At 39.0% G+C, this 19,951-nt stretch overlaps 1 long non-coding RNA gene and 1 pseudogene across 2 annotated transcripts in view; one reads left to right on the forward strand and one right to left on the reverse strand.

The window, feature by feature from the left end:
* Positions 1 to 19,951, reverse strand: part of LOC307135048 — a 910,342-nt gene that overhangs the window by 551,944 nt on the left and 338,447 nt on the right. The gene's annotated exons all lie outside the window — the stretch shown is intronic.
* Positions 1 to 19,951, forward strand: part of LOC307135615 (flavin-containing monooxygenase 5-like) — a 156,645-nt pseudogene that overhangs the window by 189 nt on the left and 136,505 nt on the right. Inside the window, exons 2-8 of the transcript in view lie at positions 1,715 to 1,903; positions 2,169 to 2,334; positions 3,827 to 3,969; positions 7,229 to 7,428; positions 7,540 to 7,895; positions 12,930 to 13,002; positions 13,093 to 13,151. The product of the transcript in view is annotated as a flavin-containing monooxygenase 5-like (transcript). The remainder of the gene's footprint in view (positions 1 to 1,714; positions 1,904 to 2,168; positions 2,335 to 3,826; positions 3,970 to 7,228; positions 7,429 to 7,539; positions 7,896 to 12,929; positions 13,003 to 13,092; positions 13,152 to 19,951) is intronic.

Below are 19,951 nucleotides of genomic sequence, written 5' to 3' on the forward strand. Positions count from 1 at the left end.
TAAAGGTGAAGTGTGTCGTTTATATGCCATCTGCAGTACCACACGGAAAAACAATGACTGATATAATGATAATTGACAATCATTTTTAGCACACTGTAATCTAAACCAGTGGTTTTCAAACCTGTCTTGGAGGCACCCCAGTCCTGCACATTTTGTGTGTCTCCATCATTTATCACAGCTGGGGTCCGTTCTTCTCAGTTAGCTGGATTTGATTGTTGACGATTTGGCATGATCTTGGATTGTTTGGTTCTTTGAAGCTCATCCTGGACTTGCTGTCATAGCAAAAGGTCCTGCCCGCGAGCACAGGATTGTGGTGGCGTTGCAACCACTGGTTCTTTATTACAAGAGTTCCTTACTGAACCAGGGGCTATACTAATTCTAATTAGGGCAATACCAGGGGCAATACTAATTTTAAATAATAATAATATAAAAATGTATTTAAAAATAACATTATAATGTTGTGTATAATACTATATACACAGCCACTTGATTGAGAGATTCATTTTTGATAGGATAATTACTTTATAATTTTATTGGAGTATTACACACATGCTGCTGTACAGTTAATCTGAGCTGTGCATTAATTTGAGTGATGATGGATATTATGGGAGTGTCTTGATGCAGCGCAGGAGATGCAGATAACTTGATCTTGACCCTTAAGAAACTTTAATTAATACTGTCATGGGACAAATCTGCTTCAAATTAAATAAAAATGTAATTAATTAATTACAATATTGAAATAAAAATTTAAATGGTGTACAAAAATACTATAAAATTGTGAATATAAATAATTGGGAATCATGTTTAAAAAAAACATTTATCATTTATCTATTATAACTTTTATGTTGGTTTGGTCGTTTGGCTGTTTCCTTAAAAAAGGTCCAGAAATTTGTGTGTGGGTTTTTTCTGTTGTTTTTTTTTTGCCAGGTGGCTTTTTTAATTATATGGTGTCATCAGAGGTGTCAGTAATAAAGTACAAATAGCTACTTCGTTATCTTATTTAAGTAGAAATTTTGGGTATCTACTAGGCTACTTTACTGGAGTAATTATTTTCCAGCCGACTTTTTACTTCTACTCCTTACACTTTCACGCAATTATCTGTACTTTCTACTCCTTACATTTAAAAAAATAGCCTCCTTACTCCCATTTCATTTCGGTTTGTTTTCATTTTAGCGCCATCCATATAGAGTGAATAGCATTTATTTGAAACAGAATTTTCTTTGTGACATTATAGATGTCTTTACTGTCACTTTAATCAATGCATTTTTACTGAGAAAAGTATTAATTTCTTTAAAAAAATTATTATGAATTGTTATTATACAATTAAATTTTTTTTCTTTTATTGTCTTTGTTGGTTTTTTGTATCTAAATATTTTTATGCTCTGACCTGTTTGACTTTTATTATTATTATTATTATTATTATTATTATTATTATTATTATTATCATTATTATTATTATTATTATTATATGTTTTAACAGGTTTCCCAAACACTGCCATTGGTCAACAAACAGATAGCCCCGCCTCAAACTCACAATATTGTTTACACAATATTCCATTTTGTTTACACTTTTGGGGGCAATAATCCTTCAAATTACTTATAGTTATGTATATTAAGATGGGATATGAGACAGTATTTTTACATTAAACTACTATGGATTTTAAAAAAAAATTTTTTTTTTTTTTTATGACCCTGCCCCCCTGTTCATTCACAGGACAAACCTGAGGCAGAACATTCCAGTATTTATCGTTCTCTCACAGTGAACACCTCTAAAGAGATGATGTGCTATAGTGATTTCCCTGTGCCGGATCATTACCCAAACTTCATGCACAACACTCTGATCATGCAGTACTACAAACTCTATGCTGAGCACTTCAAACTGCTCAAGCACATTCACTTTCAGGTAATTAACACAATGACATCACATCCGCTTTTCACCAAGATTTCACCAAGAAAGATATGTTTCTTGATAAGATATGTTTCCATCCATATTGGTCCTGGAATAACATTCATTTCAACAGATTTTAGGGTTAGGAGTGTTTGTTGGACAAAGATGTTCCCAGAACACATCCTACTTTCAAATGCAAATGTGTGTTTATAAGTAGGCTATCATTCCTTTTATAGATGACATGTAGCATTTCATCTCTTTGTGGTTTTGTGTGTTTCAGACCACAGTTCGCAGTGTGAGGCAGAGGCCTGATTTCTCTGATTCAGGGCAGTGGGAGGTGGTGACCGTAGACAGAGATGGACAAGAGGAGAAACATGTGTTTGACGGGGTGCTTGTGTGTGCGGGACTCTACACACAACCCATCAAACCCGTCTCAGACTTCCCAGGTGATCTGTTAATTTGATTACAGAATGTTATGTACTGTGCAGCATTCAGCACTGTGTGTAATAATGATTCCCTTTATGGCTCTATACAAAAAGCATCAATATATTTGGTAACACTTTATTTCAATTCTACTAACTATAATACCCCTTTTCCACCAGAATGAACCGGGTGCTAGTTCAGAGCCAGTGCTAGTGCCAGTTCGGAGTTGGTTCGACTTACGAGCCTTCTAAGAACCGGTTTGCCTTTCCACAGGCTAGAGAGCCACTACAGAGCCAGGTCTTACGTCACTCATGTCTTATCTTTCTCAGCAACGCTAGCGAGGCAGCGGGAAACACAAACACACCAGACTTGTTCGAGATGCATCAGCGCTGCGCAGACCGATCAGCATATGATATCGAAACACCGCAGGAGCGATTCAAAAGCATAAGGAGTCGTATGCTCTCGTTGGACTCGTTGTCATACGGCGATCGGTCTGCACAACGCCAATGCATCTCGAACAAGCCTTCCATCGACAATGGCGAACTTTGCGTTACTATTGATGCACATGGCTTTGCGATCCTACATCGGCATCAAAACACAGCGAATCCAACGCATTTGTGCAGCTCACTGTGATTTGTATAGACAGAGATTACAATTGAGCAGCTATAAGCTCGATTAGCTACTATTTAAAAAATGGCGGTCACAAGTTTGTGTTCGTCTTGTTGGTCACGGTAACCCCGCCCTCAGCCCCTGACGCAAGCGGTTCTTACTTTTAGACCAGCAATGTTTTGGTGCTACTTAAGAACCACTTTTCCTTATTCTGAGCTGATGCTTTGGGTGTGGAAAGACAAAGAACTGATTTGAAACTAGGCTCTGGCTCCGAACCAGCACCAGCACTGCCTCGGTGGAAAAGGGGTATAGGCCTAAGTAACTTTGTACATATGTAAACTATCAGTCATTAGAGTTATTCGACTGTCTGCTTAATATCTGTTGATACTTTTGCTATTAAGTTACATATCTGCTAACATTTTGATTTTCCCTTACTGATTATAAGTAACTTTGCAACTACATGTCAACTTACTAACCCAAACCCTAACACCTAAGCCTAACATAACAGCCTATACTCTTACACGAGTTAGTGGACATGTACACTCTAAAAAAAAGGAGCTATATAGCACTAAAAGGGGTTATTTGGCTCGTAAGCATAGGGGAACCACTTCAAGTGCTGTATAGCACCAAATGTTGGTGCTTCAGTGGTTCTTCACCGGTTCTTTGAGATTACTGAGGCGCTATATAGCACCGCTACCATACACAGAACCTGTTAAGATATGGTGCTATGTAGCACCAAAAGTGGTTCCCCTATGATTACGAGCAAAGAACCACTTTTAGTGCCATAGAGCACCTTTTTTTTGAGTGAGTTGCAAAGTTACTTATAGTTAGTATGTCTAAAGTGGACCATCGAAATAAGTTTAACCATGTATGGTATAACGTTAACTGTAATTTTGTCTACTACAGGCATCAATACATTCCCAGGGACAGTAATTCACAGTTGGAAATATAAGGACCCTGATCCTTACTTTGGGAAGAGAGTTGTGATCGTTGGGATTGGGAATTCTGGTGGAGACATTGCCGTGGAGCTTAGCCGAGTGTCTGAGAAGGTGTCTAATATATTTTGTAATATAAATATTTTACTGATTTTTCTCTAGTTTTAGATTCTCAGCAAGGTCAAAATCAGCATATATACACTTGCATATTATTAATATTTCAAATGAGCTTTATAAAACATTTTGTATAAATCTTAAACTTTTTTAATAGTGAATACGAATCACATAAACTAAATAGTCCATTCCCTTGTTCAATGAAGATTTATACAGAATATTTTATTAAGCTCTAGTTTTTTTTTATCATTAAAAAATTAATTCACAATATGAACACTAAATAAGGATTATTCAATTCAATTTGATGGAATTTTACTATTAATTGAAATGTGTACATCTTGAATAAAAGGCGTAACATTTTTTGAGTGTATGGAGGGGGTGCATCCTACTAATATAATATGTTAGTTTTAGGACCAACGGACTCTTTTCATATTAAATAATAAATATTATTGCAATGTTCCAACAGCAAAAAAAAATAATTTAATAGAGGAAAAATAAAGAGAGAGATGGATGGTATTTAACCAAACACTACTAAACAATTTAATGTCAAAATCAGGATATATTTAATTCCTCAAACCTCTTGATTTGAATTGATTTAATTTATCAATATTAAAATATTCAGCAAATTAGCTATTGTAACGTGCGGGAGCAAGAGAAGGCAGGCAGAGACGAGGATCTAACTGCAGGCATTTTTAATGAAAGTTACAAAAAATTATAATAACCTGGAACACTGGGGAACAAAGGAACAGAAACACAAGCAAACAGGCAACCATTCAAATCAACAACTGACAAAGCAACAAGAGAAACACAAGAGCTATTTGCTGCATTTACGTGACAATCTACTTGGAAAGGTTCATGTCCTCGGACTGGGAATTGTGAATTTTTTATGCCAACACTGCCTTTTTTATGCTATCAATGCCTAAATTAATCTGCAGTGGTCAGGTGTAATAGTGGCTACATCTAAAAACTTAGGCAGCTGACTTGTTGCCTCGCTGACCACACAGGATTGTGGGATATCAAAGGCAGCGAATGATACATCTTTGCTAGCCTGGCTCCGCCCTCCTACGTACTTCCGCTCAATTTTCATTTTCCTTCAGTACTACGTCTGGGACTGCGGTGTATGCTTAGGTTTTCCCCCGAACAATTTTTTACCGGTCCAATCAGCGAACAGAGGGAGTGGCTGAGAGCGATGACGTTGATGTCATGCGCTAGTTTGAGTTGTAGTTCAGTAATGGCGGCGGTGAAAGATGCGAGTGTGTGGCAGCGCTGACGAATGTCCAGAAGTTAAAAGTGTGGCGAGGTGGACAAGCGAGAGCGGTGTGCGTGATTGAGACACACCGGTCTCGAGTCCTCTCATGAGGGAGCACGGAGGCATATAAGGACGAGCGACACCGGTGAAGGACGAGAGAGGACTAGGCCTGGATTTTAAGTTGGGTTTTGTTATGTTTGTGCGCGGCAGTCGTCCGTGAGGGGCTGCCGCTTTTACTTTCATTTTGTGTTTTTTATTTGATTAAAAGTTGTTAAACGTTCGCCGGTTCCCGCCTCCTTCTTCCCTGAACAAACGAACTCCCGTTACACGGAGCAAGAACAAACACTGCTGTACTGCTGATGTTGTGGTCCGGGAAAAGTCTTTTCCAGCTCGCTCCGTTAGTGGTGAAGGAGTTGCTGAAGCCGTCCGTCTCCCACCACCCGCGAAAAAAACCCAGGCTGAATTAACGACTTTTGACAAACACCAAGGTCGTGTGGTAATGTAATTGCTCTCCGAATCCACATCTCTGAGTTTTCAAGAATATATCACTTCAAAACTCACTGTTTATATCCTTTATAGACCCTCTCAGAGCACTGTGCGGTTGCGTGAGCTGTAATTTGCATTTCTAGACTTGTATTTCTTTAAATACTGGCAAGTGTTTACAAGAGCAAAATATTTCACCACCGCTCAAAAAATAAAATAAAAGCACGTAAACATTTGAATTGGGCTGTTATTCAAGGCAGCATTTATTCTTATCATACTAAGCATATGACATTTTATTGACAGCATACAATCATGTTATTGATTGCACGAGATATGCACCACGAGAGCAGCGCGTTCTGATCACAAAACTCTCCTCTCCACCGTGAATAAATAACAATCCGAATGCACGAGGTTTTATCACTGATACTGAGGTGGTGTGCTGCTCAGTTAACGTGAGAATCAAAGGCGAACGGCGCGTGACATACGTCACGACCAAATGTTAGTGATTGGTTAGGCAGATCCAGAGTGACTCTTGGCAGATCCAATAGTTTTAAACTTCAACAGAGAACCCGCCTTCAAGGAAGTAAACGCTTGTCAATGGAGAGTGGCCAGACTCTATGTACAAATGAAATGTACGAGAGTCTGGTAAAACCAGGCTACATCTTTGCTGCCTTCAGAAATCAATCAGATGAAGGTATCTCATGAGACAGGAAGTTAAGCTAATATTGGATTCGGACGTGCCTTGATGCCTTTGGATGCAGCCAGTTTCTTGGCCTGTTAGCCCATCGACTCTGCTCTCTCTCTGTGCTACCTCCGGATCAGCCTCAGTCAGCCGTCACTCAGCTTCCGCCACGGACTTCCGGGTCTAAAGCTGCGCCTCAACCCTCCACCCCATTGGCTCCGCCGGGGCTTCTCCGTCACCCTCCCACTGGTCTGCCGAGCCCCGTCTCCACCTCAGTCCCGCCAGCAGCTTCACCTTGGCTACCGGGCTGAGGATGTCGCCCTAGTCCATCAGCCTCTCTGCTCCGTCGGATACTGTATGCACACGGGTTCCGCCTGGGCATTCTGCCAAAGCTCCACCCTGACTCCACCCACCATCGGCTCCACCATGGTGTCTATCTCCACCGACTCCTCTCCTAAATCAGCATCATGTGACTGAAGAATACATTAAACAGAAAAGTTATTTTCAAATGTAGTATTTTTTATTTATTGTTTACAATATTACTGTTTTACAATATATTTGATTAAATAAATGGAGCCTTGGTGAGCTCTTTAAAAAATCTTACCAACTCCAGACATTTGTATGTAAATAATGTACATTAAAGTCTCTAGATCTCTACCCCTGCTAAATCAATCTTTTAACTCTGTGAAAAGGGTCATAAGATCCTTACAATTATCCCTATTCTGAATATGTATCACTCTCTTGGTTCTCATTAATTTTCTGTTATTTTGATAAGTAAAAAATTCTGGTCAATCCACTAATTCAGTTTTCCTTTCTCACCCTACTTTGGTCTCCCTATTCCTGAGACGTTCCTGAGTACCCGTAAAGGGGCGTGGGTCATAGGTTGCATGGTCGGTAAAGGGCTTCCTCTAGACATGACGATGGTTAGATGAGTTCGAGATCTGATTCACTGCCTCCTGCCTAGATCTCTGCTCAACTGGATTGGCGAGAGAAGCCTCAATCAGAGATACGACCACTAGCTGTATGGACTACAGCCTATACACAGGTGAAGGGCCAAAACTTTGTTATTGTTGGTGATTAAATTAAAGCCCTGTGAGTTTATTTAAAAACTACTTCATCATTCACAGTAACCTTTGCCCATATTTTGTGATTCTAGAATCCTTGACCAGCGTGCTATTATCAATGATGACCTCCCGGGTCGCATTCTGGTAGGAGAACTGGTGATGAAACCAAATATGCAGAAGTTCCAAGGCTCGACACTTGTCTTCGATGATGGGACTGTTGAAGAGAAGATTGATGCAGTGATCTTATGCACAGGATATGATTATACATTTCCCTTCCTCCCCGCCTCTTTAAAATCTGGTGCTGATGGAGATCTGAAACTCTACAAAAGAATATTTCCTCCATCTCTAGAGCGTCCAACACCGGCCATCATAGGCCTACTGCAGACCAGAGGGCCGATCATGCCAGCTGTAGAACTGCAGGCTCGCTGGGCCACCAGAGTCATCGCAGGTATTGAGCAAACATGACATGAAAAATGATGTTGATATTTATAGAAAAAGCAAACATAAAATTCATAATCATTAATCATATTTATATACAGTGTTGGGGAAAGTTACTTTTAAAAGTAATGCATTACAATATTGCGTTACTCCCTTTAAAATGGAAGCATATGGGTAGCAATATTAAATTTTTTTGAAATGTAATATGCAAAATGGCAATGTATTTCTGTATTTAAATGTACATTTTCCATACCAAATGTGCAACATTTGGGGCAAAATGCAAATTTAATTATATAATTTAAATGAGCTATTTCCTACACTAGTTGCATCTTCATTTTCCACATTGAATTTTTCTTCATTCGCTGCGGGACATTTAGTGTAAATGCAATTAAGAAAAATGTAAACTTAAATACAGAAATACATTGTCATTTTACATATTACATTTCAAATTGAATATTGCTACCCGTATGCTTCCATTCTTTTAAAGTAACTAACTGCGTTACATTACTTTTGCGTTACTTTTTGTCAGCTTGGCTGGGCTTGCTTGTTTGTTTTTTAATAACAAATGTTATTAAAATGTAAAAGCCCTTTCACACCAAAAGTGAAATTAAAAAACTTCTGCTGAAGAAAATGCAGATTCCTGTACAGGGCACTGCTCAAACAAACCTTTCAGCTGTGCCACCATTTCTTACTTTTGTTGATTTCTCTTAACATGGGGACAGGAGAGGTTTCATACAAACAATGGAGAAGCATTAAGAGAAGTAACTTGAATTACATATTTGAAAAAAAGTAACTCAGATATTTTATTGTGAATTTAAAAGTAATGCTGTCACAAGGAGTCTCGGAGTCAAATGCAAGTTCACAATGTTTATTTAGAAGGAATAAGGAGAGGTCTAGACAAAGCACAAAAGTCACAGTCCACAGAATAGAGACCACACGCGGCGTCCAACGACGAAATCCACTCTGGTGGGTAACCGGAGAGAAATCCTCACATGACAGATGACTAACGAAATAATCCATGCACTGGACAGAGGGTGAAGCAGCGCCCGGCAGAAAAGACAGCTCGCCGAAACCTGGATGAGACTGGATCTCGCCTAAAAACAAAACGCACCAGTCACACCGGCAAAGCAGGGCAGAGTTCTCTCAAGGACAAGTTCATGTACTTCCACAGGCATGTGAACTCCGGGCATTGACAAGCCTCCAGATGCCTGCGACCGAACCTGAGAGTAGCTGAAGAGAGACAGAAACAAGAACCTCAGACTGGACAGAACAGAGTGACTGAGACCAACCAAGACAATGAGCGCGCGACGAGAGACAGGACAGCGTGGTATAAAAAGAGAACAGCTAATGAGACACGACAGGTGAACAATTACTGAAACGAGCGGGAGGAGCCAGTAGCCAGTGAACCCGTGAGGAACCACCACCAACAGGTAAGAAAATACACAGGTAAGAAAATAAAACGGCGCCTTCCCAGACATCAGATGCATCCACATCCACTATAAATTGTTTAGCCGCATCGGGAATAGAAAGAACAGGTGCAGAGATGAAATGGGACTTTAATTCATCAAAGGCTTCCTGAGCTTCTGTATTCCAACGGAAACACACTTTAGAGGAAGTAAGAGCGGTAAGAGGTTTAGCGATCTGACCAAAGTTTCTGATGAAACGCCGATAAAAGTTGGCGAAACCCAGAAATCGCTGAAGCTCTTTACGAGTGTCGGGCACTGGCCATTCGGCAACCGCTTTAACTTTAGCGGGATCGGGACAAATCTCTCCCTCGGCTATAACAAAACCCAGAAACGAAACCGACTCCTTGTGGAACTCGCACTTCTCCGCGTTAACAAAGAGCTGATTCTCTAACAACCATTGTAAAACCTGGCGAACATGCTGGGTGTGTATCTGCATAGAGGGAGAAAAGATGAGAATGTCATTGAGATACACAAAGACAAATTTGTTAATCATGTCACCCAGCACTTCATTGACCATGGTTTGGAAGACAGCCGGTGCGTTACAAAGACCGAACGGAAGAACACAGTATTCCCAGTGCCATTTAGAGATTCATTAATGTACTTATCCATAGCCTCTCTCTCTGGTTTAGATAGGGAAACCCTTAGACCCTTAGGCAGAGAAGTGTCTGAGAGAAGTTTGATCTTGCAATCATATGACCGGTGAGGAGGTAGGGAAGTAGCCCGGGTCTTACTGAACACCCGATACAGATCAGAGTACTCCGCCGGAACTCCCGAGAGATCAACATCCGGAACCTGAAAAGTAGAACAAACAACAGGAGAAGGAGCAGGACCAAGACATGAAGCAAGACACGAAGACTTCCAAGATAACACAACATCATTCTGCCAATCAACGTGAGGATTATGTTTGGTCAGCCAGTCATGCCCTAAAATGACTGGCGATTGAGACTGTTCTAATAAATAGAATGCAATCTCCTCACGATGATTGCCAGAGACAAACAAACTTACAGCGGCTGTGCGATGGGTGTTTATTATTATTTATAAATTTTTTCCAGAGGCTATATGACTATGAACTTAGTGACTGATCTCTCCTTATATTTATACTTATTATCTCATGCTGCTTTGTCATAATGTTGCTCGGGTTAATATGCTAATATGATGCGCTGCTTTTTAAAGACGTATTGCTTAGTTATTTATTAAAGGCACAATATGTAAGATTTTTGGATTAAAATATCCAAAAAACACTATAAAAATGTTATATATTTTGTCGACTTGTGTACTTGCATTCTCCCAGATGTTTCCAAGAATGTTTAAATCCAGAGAAATAAGCTATTTTAATCAGGACACGGACCTATCAGCGACGTCATACCTGCCTTACCCTCAATTTCTGGTTTTATTTTGTAGAAACCATGGAAACACCAAAGACGCTTTAATATATTATATGTTTTATTAGACAAGGGACAGAAAACAAATTATTGTTATATAACTAAAACACGTTTAGGGCCCTATCTTGCACCCAGCGCAATTGACTTTGTACACCGACGCATGTGTCATTCCTATTTTGCACCCGCGCAAAGCGCGCTTTTCCCTCCACAGAAGCACGTCGCTAAACTAGTGAATGAACTTGCGCTACCTGGGCAGTTCAGCGCAAAAAAGGAGGCGTGTTCCGGCGCAAACAATCACTGGTGCTATTTTGCTGTTCCATTAAACAATTGCGCCACTGACCAGAAAAAACCTAGTCTAAAGTCAGTGGCGCGTTGCGCGTTGTTCATTATGCTATTTTAAGGGCGCATGCTTGACCATAATGTATAGCGTGCACAACGCGCATACACTTTGCTCATGTAACCTACACAGATGCAACAGTTATTTTTGCAAATCATAAATTGTTACACTAAAAAAATATTAACACATGAGATGACGGAAATCATTGTGGTGTGCCACGAAGATGTGAAAAAATAGGCATAAATCTAGCTTACAAATGATTCAGGCTAATTGTAATAATTAAGGATAAGACCTGTTTGCCCAATAGTGGCAAGACATATATGTATATAAGGACATCTGACAAATTGGTTTGTCCGTCAAGAACCAGGAAAAAAAAATCGACTGAAAAACTGAAAAAACTGAAAGACTGAAAAAAAAAAAAAGACTGTGAAATCACCTTTACCATAATGTACAACATTACAACTTCACTTCTCTGTCTTTCACTGCTCTTACAAGAACATCAGTCTCCTCGGCTGTGAACCGCTCCTGGCGTGCGCCTGGTAAATACGCCATAATAATAGCAATCCATAATGGAACTTGCGCACCTGCTTTTAAAGGGAATGTTGGATGACGCTCTGATTGGTTTATTCACGTTACGCCCAAACCACACCTATGAATAATGAAGCTACTTCAGACCAACCCATTTTAGATTTGCGCCGGGCGCAAGAGCCATTTATCCCGCCGGGAAAATAGCAACAGCGCCGAGACCCGCCCACAAAGTTACTTGCGCTTCACGCTTTGACACTAGCGTTTCAGATCGTTAAAATAGGGCCCTTAGTCTCATTGTTTGAATCTCGTTTTCTTCATTTTACGCAGAGAAAAACACTATTTTGTCAAGTGGCTTACATAACAATCAGATGCAGCTTAATTTTTATTAACAGTGATACAGCAATTTCAATTACTTTATCAATGTAATTTAACTGATTACTTTTGATTACTTTTTGATTACTTTTCTAATTTCCAGCACTGAAATGCATTTTTATCACTTGCCGTGGCTGTAGCCTAAAGTGTTCAGTGGCAATGTGGAATGATGTAGCCTAATTGGCAGACGAATTGGCAAATTCAAATGAGAACCAATCAAAAGTACCAGAATACTCCTTTACTAAACTGACTTTTAACTTCTATGGCAGGAGGCATTGTGCACATCAAAAACAGGCAAAGCAACAAATTAATATTATTCAACATATCCTTTTTACAGAGAATATTCAGATGTAACCCTCTTTGTAATCATAAACATTTTCATAACTGTAATTTAATTACACATTTTTCTCAGTAACTGATGTTACATTTATTTTGTAATTAAATTTCGTGATCTAATTATATGTAACTAGTTACTCCCCAAAAGTTACTCCCCAACACTGGCAGTGTGCAACCATAGACTGTAAAAAAAAATTGATTTTGATTTTGGCAGCGTGTCATTCCCGGATAACTGAAAATGGCTAAAGAGGCGGGACGTGGGTTGAGCTGAGGTGCCTGGTTGCTGAAACCATGCCCGCCTAGCTCGACCATAGTGGCAACCTACCTTTCCATCAAAAGTTCTATATTATTTAATGGACCTGCGCAAACATGATCTAACAATGAACACATAAACAGAGATTAATAAGTAAAAGTGTATTGCAAATTGTTAAAGTTAGTTAATACATTATGGCACCTTATTGTAAAGTGTTACATATGATAAAATATATATAAAATATATTACGAAAGCATTGTAAAACACGTTTCCAAGACAGTTTTTACGTGACCTTGTTATATGATTTAATAAATTGATTATGTTTTGAAAACTTGTTTTTAATGTATTAATTCTTCTTCTCTTCTTCAAGGACTAAACCGTCTTCCTCCAGCTGATAAAATGGATAAAATAATTGAGAAGGACATTAAAGCAAATTTAAAGTGGTAATTGTTTATTTACCTTGAAGGTTAATTCCAAATACATTTTGGTTTGACAATTAATCTAAGCTGGTTTCGAACTCTCTATTTCTACAGTTACCCCTGCCCTAAGCTGGCTGCCCTTCAAGTGGACTACATCCCTTACCTAGACACCAGTGATGCGCGGGTTGATCCAAAATGAGCGGGTGCCCGCGGCCACCCGCGGTTACCCGCGGTTACGAGTCATCCAAAAATATTTTTAAATATAGCTGCAAGCAGCAATACCGGGGCCAAGCGCAAAGAAGAAGACAAGACATGCCAAAATGGCTGGCAGTGTCAGATCAACTGGAGCAATGAGCAATTAATCACGTTTTAAGATGATTTTAAGCAAAAGGCTGAAAATGCATTGTAGTCTGAGAGTGTCAGACCAACTGCAACAATTAACAATTATACAGTTTAAGAAGATTAGGCAAAATGGCTGAAATATCATATATTGAGTCACTGATAATGTAAGTTAATGGTTTATCACTTTTGACCAATAGGTGGCACAGATACGAAATTGATGTGGTGTGGTCAGAATAAGGGAACAATGACACATGCAAAGTTTGATGCCAATATGTCAAAGCATTGCAGAGATACAGCCTCAAGAGTAATTTTGGCATAATGGCTCAACTTCGTCGCTGCGGTTTACAAAAACGGTTTCATATATTGATGCAAAATCCCTAACTTTTTGTTGACACAGTCTGAAGATGATACGATTCGATTTTGGTGGAAATTGGACAAACAGTCTAGGATGAGTTTGAAAAAGTAGGTTTTGATCAAATAAGAACATTGAGGACAGGATGTTTGACCAAATATGGCAAAATTGGTATCTATGTTCTCGGCATGAGCCAATGACTGTATTATGACCAGTTTCATTAAACTAGGCTAATTTAATCAAAAGTTATAAGCATGTTTGTAAATTTTGTTATAACCTCTGACCACAAGGTGGCACTGCCCCAAAACGTTTTGAGTACCTTCAAAGCATGGTGCGGAAGACATGATTTTTGGACAAACAGTTCAAAAGTTATAAGCAAAAATAGCCATTTTTTGTATCTCCGGACCAGTAGGTGGCGCTGCGCCGAAACGCTGCATGTTGCTTCAGGTCATGCTTGTGATGACATATACCAAGATTGGTTTGAATACGATAAAGCGTTGTGGAGATATAGGCTTATGAGTGTTTTTGCAACCGCTACGCAAATTTTGTGTGCGCGTTTATCGAAAACGATTTGACAAATCAACTTGATTTGCAAGATTTTTTGTCAGCATGGTCTGAAGATGATCTGGTTCAATTTTCGTGCAAATCGGACAAACCGTCTAGGACGAGTTCGTAAAAGTAGGTTTTTTGGAAAATTAAAAATGGCGGGGAAATTATCATGACCAAAAATGACATCATAGGTTGCAATTAAATCGGCATGAGCCAATGACTCTATTATGACCAGTTTCAATATACTAGGCTAATTTAATCAAAAGTTATTAGCATTTTTGTCAAGTTTGTTATATCTTTTGACCACAAGGTGGCACTGCCCTAAAACTTTTTGAGTACCTTCAGGGCATAGCAAGGAAGTCACATACCGAGTTTAGTAACAATATACTAATGCATTTGTAAAATATAGCATTTTTTGACAAAATTCAAAATGGCCGACAGCCAAAATGGCCGATATGGTAAAATTGAATATCAGACGACTCGGCATGCCGTCCTAAATGTATCGAGACCACTTTTATGATTTTTGGACAAACAGTTCAGAAGTTATAAGCAAAAATAGCAATTTTTCGTATCTCCGGACCAGTAGGTGGCGCTGCGCCGAAACGCTGTATTTTGCCTCAAGTCATGCTTGTGATGACATGTACCAAGTTTGGTTTGAATACGATAAAGCGTTGCGGAGATATTGCCTTAAGAGTGTTTTTGCAACCACTACGTAAAATTTGTTTGCGCGTTTATCGCAAATGATTTGACGAATCAACTTGATTTGCAAGATTTTTTGTCAGCATGGTCTGAAGATGATCTGGTTAAATTTTCGTGCAAATCGGATGAACCGTCTAGGACGAGTTCGTAAAAGTAGGTTTTTCGGAAAATTCAAAATGGCGGGAAAATTTTTATGACGGAAAATGACGTCATAGGGTGCAATGGAATCGTCTTGAGCCAAGGAATCAGAGGAAAAAAGAATTTTGTTTCTAGCCCTTATGGTTCAAAAGTTATTAGCATAAACATGAGTAAAATTTTGGACTGATGGTGGCGCTAGAGGGATTGAGTTTGAGACTCCAAATTTGCTACGGTGACATTTCAGACTGTCCTCTATTAGTGTGCCAAATTTCACAACTTTTTACCATACGGTTCTATGGGCTGCCATTGACTTCGTGGCGGAAGAAGAAGAAGAAGATGAATAATAAATATAGCTGCAAGCAGCAATACCGGGGCCAAGCGCAAAGAAGAAGACAAGACATGCCAAAATGGCTGGCAGTGTCAGATCAACTGGAGCAATGAGCAATTAATCACGTTTTAAGATGATTTTAAGCAAAAGGCTGAAAATGCATTGTAGTCTGAGAGTGTCAGACCAACTGCAACAATTAACAATTATACAGTTTAAGAAGATTAGGCAAAATGGCTGAAATATCATATATTGAGTCACTGATAATGTAAGTTAATGGTTTATCACTTTTGACCAATAGGTGGCACAGATACGAAATTGATGTGGTGTGGTCAGAATAAGGGAACAATGACACATGCAAAGTTTGATGCCAATATGTCAAAGCATTGCAGAGATACAGCCTCAAGAGTAATTTTGGCATAATGGCTCAACTTCGTCGCTGCGGTTTACAAAAACGTTTTCATCTATTGATGCAAAATCCCTAACTTTTTGTTGACACAGTCTGAAGATGATACGATTCGATTTTGGTGGAAATTGGACAAACGGTCTAGGATGAGTTTGAAAAAGTAGGTTTTGATCAAATAAGAACATTGAGGACAGGATGTTTGACCAAATATGGAAAAATTAGTATCTCTGTTCTCGGCATGAGCCAATGATTGTATTATGACCAGTTTCATTAAACTAGGCTAATTTAATCAAAAGTTATTAGCATGTTTGTAATTTTTGTTATAACCTCTGACCACAAGGTGGCACTGCCCCAAAACGTTTTGAGTACCTTCAAAGCATGGTGCGGAAGACATGATTTTTGGACAAACAGTTCAAAAGTTATAAGCAAAAATAGCCATTTTTTGTATCTCCGGACCAGTAGGTGGCGCTGCGCCGAAACGCTGCATGTTGCTTCAGGTCATGCTTGTGATGACATATACCAAGATTGGTTTGAATACGATAAAGCGTTGTGGAGATATAGGCTTATGAGTGTTTTTGCAACCGCTACGCAAAATTTGTGTGCGCGTTTATCGAAAACGATTTTTTGTCAGCATGGTCTGAAGATGATCTGGTTCAATTTTCGTGCAAATCGGACAAACCGTCTAGGACGAGTTCGTAAAAGTAGGTTTTTTTGAAAATTAAAAATGGCGGGGAAATTATCATGACCGAAAATGACATCATAGGTTGCAATTGAATCGGCATGAGCCAATGACTCTATTATGACCAGTTTCAATATACTAGGCTAATTTAATCAAAAGTTATTAGCATTTTTGTCAAGTTTGTTATATCTTTTGACCACAAGGTGGCACTGCCCTAAAACTTTTTGAGTACCTTCAGGGCATAGCAAGGAAGTCACATACCGAGTTTAGTAACAATATACTAATGCATTTTTAAAATATAGCATTTTTTGACAAAATTCAAAATGGCCGACAGCCAAAATGGCCGATATGGTAAAATTGAATATCAGACGACTCGGCATGCCGTCCTGAATGTAACGAGACCACTTTTATGATTTTTGGACAAACAGTTCAGAAGTTATAAGCAAAAATAGCAATTTTTCGTATCTCCGGACCAGTAGGTGGCGCTGCGCCGAAACGCTGTATGTTGCCTCAAGTCATGCTTGTGATGACATGTACCAAGTTTGGTTTGAATACGATAAAGCGTTGCGGAGATATTGCCTTAAGAGTGTTTTTGCAACCGCTACGTAAAATTTGTTTGCGCGTTTATCGCAAATGATTTGACGAATCAACTTGATTTGCAAGATTTTTTGTCAGCATGGTCTGAAGATGATCTGGTTCAATTTTCGTGCAAATCGGACAAACCGTCTAGGACGAGTTCGTAAAAGTAGGTTTTTTTGAAAATTAAAAATGGCGGGGAAATTATCATGACCGAAAATGACATCATAGGTTGCAATTGAATCGGCATGAGCCAATGACTCTATTATGACCAGTTTCAATATACTAGGCTAATTTAATCAAAAGTTATTAGCATTTTTGTCAAGTTTGTTATATCTTTTGACCACAAGGTGGCACTGCCCTAAAACTTTTTGAGTACCTTCAGGGCATAGCAAGGAAGTCACATACCGAGTTTAGTAACAATATACTAATGCATTTTTAAAATATAGCATTTTTTGACAAAATTCAAAATGGCCGACAGCCAAAATGGCCGATATGGTAAAATTGAATATCAGACGACTCGGAATGCCGTCCTGAATGTAACGAGACCACTTTTATGATTTTTGGACAAACAGTTCAGAAGTTATAAGCAAAAATAGCAATTTTTCGTATCTCCGGACCAGTAGGTGGCGCTGCGCCGAAACGCTGTATGTTGCCTCAAGTCATGCTTGTGATGACATGTACCAAGTTTGGTTTGAATACGATAAAGCGTTGCGGAGATATTGCCTTAAGAGTGTTTTTGCAACGGCTACGTAAAATTTGTTTGCGCGTTTATCGCAAATGATTTGACGAATCAACTTGATTTGCAAGATTTTTTGTCAGCATGGTCTGAAGATGATCTGGTTCAATTTTCGTGCAAATCGGATGAACCGTCTAGGACGAGTTCGTAAAAGTAGGTTTTTCGGAAAATTCAAAATGGCGGGAAAATTTTTATGACGGAAAATGACGTCATAGGGTGCAATCGAATCGTCTTGAGCCAAGGAATCAGAGGAAAAAAGAATTTTGTTTCTAGCCCTTATGGTTCAAAAGTTATTAGCATAAACATGAGTCAAATTTTGGACTGATGGTGGCGCTAGAGGGATTGAGTTTGAGACTCCAAATTTGCTACGGTGACATTTCAGACTGTCCTCTATTAGTGTGCCAAATTTCACAACTTTTTACCATACGGTTCTATGGGCTGCCATAGACTTCGTGGCGGAAGAAGAAGAAGAAGAAGAAGAAGAAGATGAATAAATATAGCTGCAAGCAGCAATACCGGGGCCAAGCGCAAAGAAGAAGACAAGACATGCCAAAATGGCTGGCAGTGTCAGATCAACTGGAGCAATGAGCAATTAATCACGTTTTAAGATGATTTTAAGCAAAAGGCTGAAAATGCATTGTAGTCTGAGAGTGTCAGACCAACTGCAACAATTAACAATTATACAGTTTAAGAAGATTAGGCAAAATGGCTGAAATATCATATATTGAGTCACTGATAATGTAAGTTAATGGTTTATCACTTTTGACCAATAGGTGGCACAGATACGAAATTGATGTGGTGTGGTCAGAATAACGGAACAATGACACATGCACAGTTTGATGCCAATATGTCAAAGCATTGCAGAGATACAGCCTCAAGAGTAATTTTGGCATAATGGCTCAACTTCGTCGCTGCGGTTTACAAAAACGGCTTCATCTATTGATGCAAAATCCCTAACTTTTTGTTGACACAGTCTGAAGATGATACGATTCGATTTTGGTGGAAATTGGACAAACGGTCTAGGATGAGTTTGAAAAGGTAGGTTTTGATCAAATAAGAACATTGAGGACAGGATGTTTGACCAAATATGGAAAAATTAGTATCTCTGTTCTCGGCATGAGCCAATGACTGTATTATGACCAGTTTCATTAAACTAGGCTAATTTAATCAAAAGTTATTAGCATGTTTGTAAATTTTGTTATAACCTCTGACCACAAGGTGGCACTGCCCCAAAACGTTTTGAGTACCTTCAAAGCATGGTGCGGAAGACATGATTTTTGGACAAACAGTTCAAAAGTTATAAGCAAAAATAGCCATTTTTTGTATCTCCGGACCAGTAGGTGGCGCTGCGCAGAAACGCTGCATGTTGCTTCAGGTCATGCTTGTGATGACATATACCAAGATTGGTTTGAATACGATAACGCGTTGTGGAGATATAGGCTTATGAGTGTTTTTGCAACCGCTACGCAAAATTTGTGCGCGCGTTTATCAAAAACGATTTGACAAATCAACTTGATTTGCAAGATTTTTTGTCAGCATGGTCTGAAGATGATATGGTTCAATTTCTGTGCAAATCGGACAAACCGTCTAGGACGAGTTCGCAAAAGTAGGTTTTTTGGAAAATTAAAAATGGCGGGGAAATTATCATGACCAAAAAATGACATCATAGGTTGCAATTGAATCGGCATGAGCCAATGACTCTATTATGACCAATTTCAATATACTAGGCTAATTTAATCAAAAGTTATTAGCATTTTTGTCAAGTTTGTTATTTCTTTTGACCACAAGGTGGCACTGCCCTAAAACTTTTTGAGTACCTTCAGGGCATAGCATGGAAGTCACATACCGAGTTTAGTAACAATATACTAATGCATTTGTAAAATATAGCATTTTTTGACAAAATTCAAAATGGCCGACAGCCAAAATGGCCAATATGGTAAAATTGAATATCAGACGACTCGGCATGCCGTCCTTAATGTAACGAGACCACTTTTATGATTTTTGGACAAACAGTTCAGAAGTTATAAGCAAAAATAGCAATTTTTCGTATCTCCGGACCAGTAGGTGGCGCTGCGCCGAAACGCTGTATTTTGCCTCAAGTCATGCTTGTGATGACATGTACCAAGTTTGGTTTGAATACGATAAAGCGTTGCGGAGATATTGCCTTA

The sequence above is a fragment of the Gobio gobio genome (assembly GCF_949357685.1).
Source record: "Gobio gobio genome assembly, chromosome: 12".
NCBI lineage: Eukaryota > Metazoa > Chordata > Actinopteri > Cypriniformes > Gobionidae > Gobio > Gobio gobio.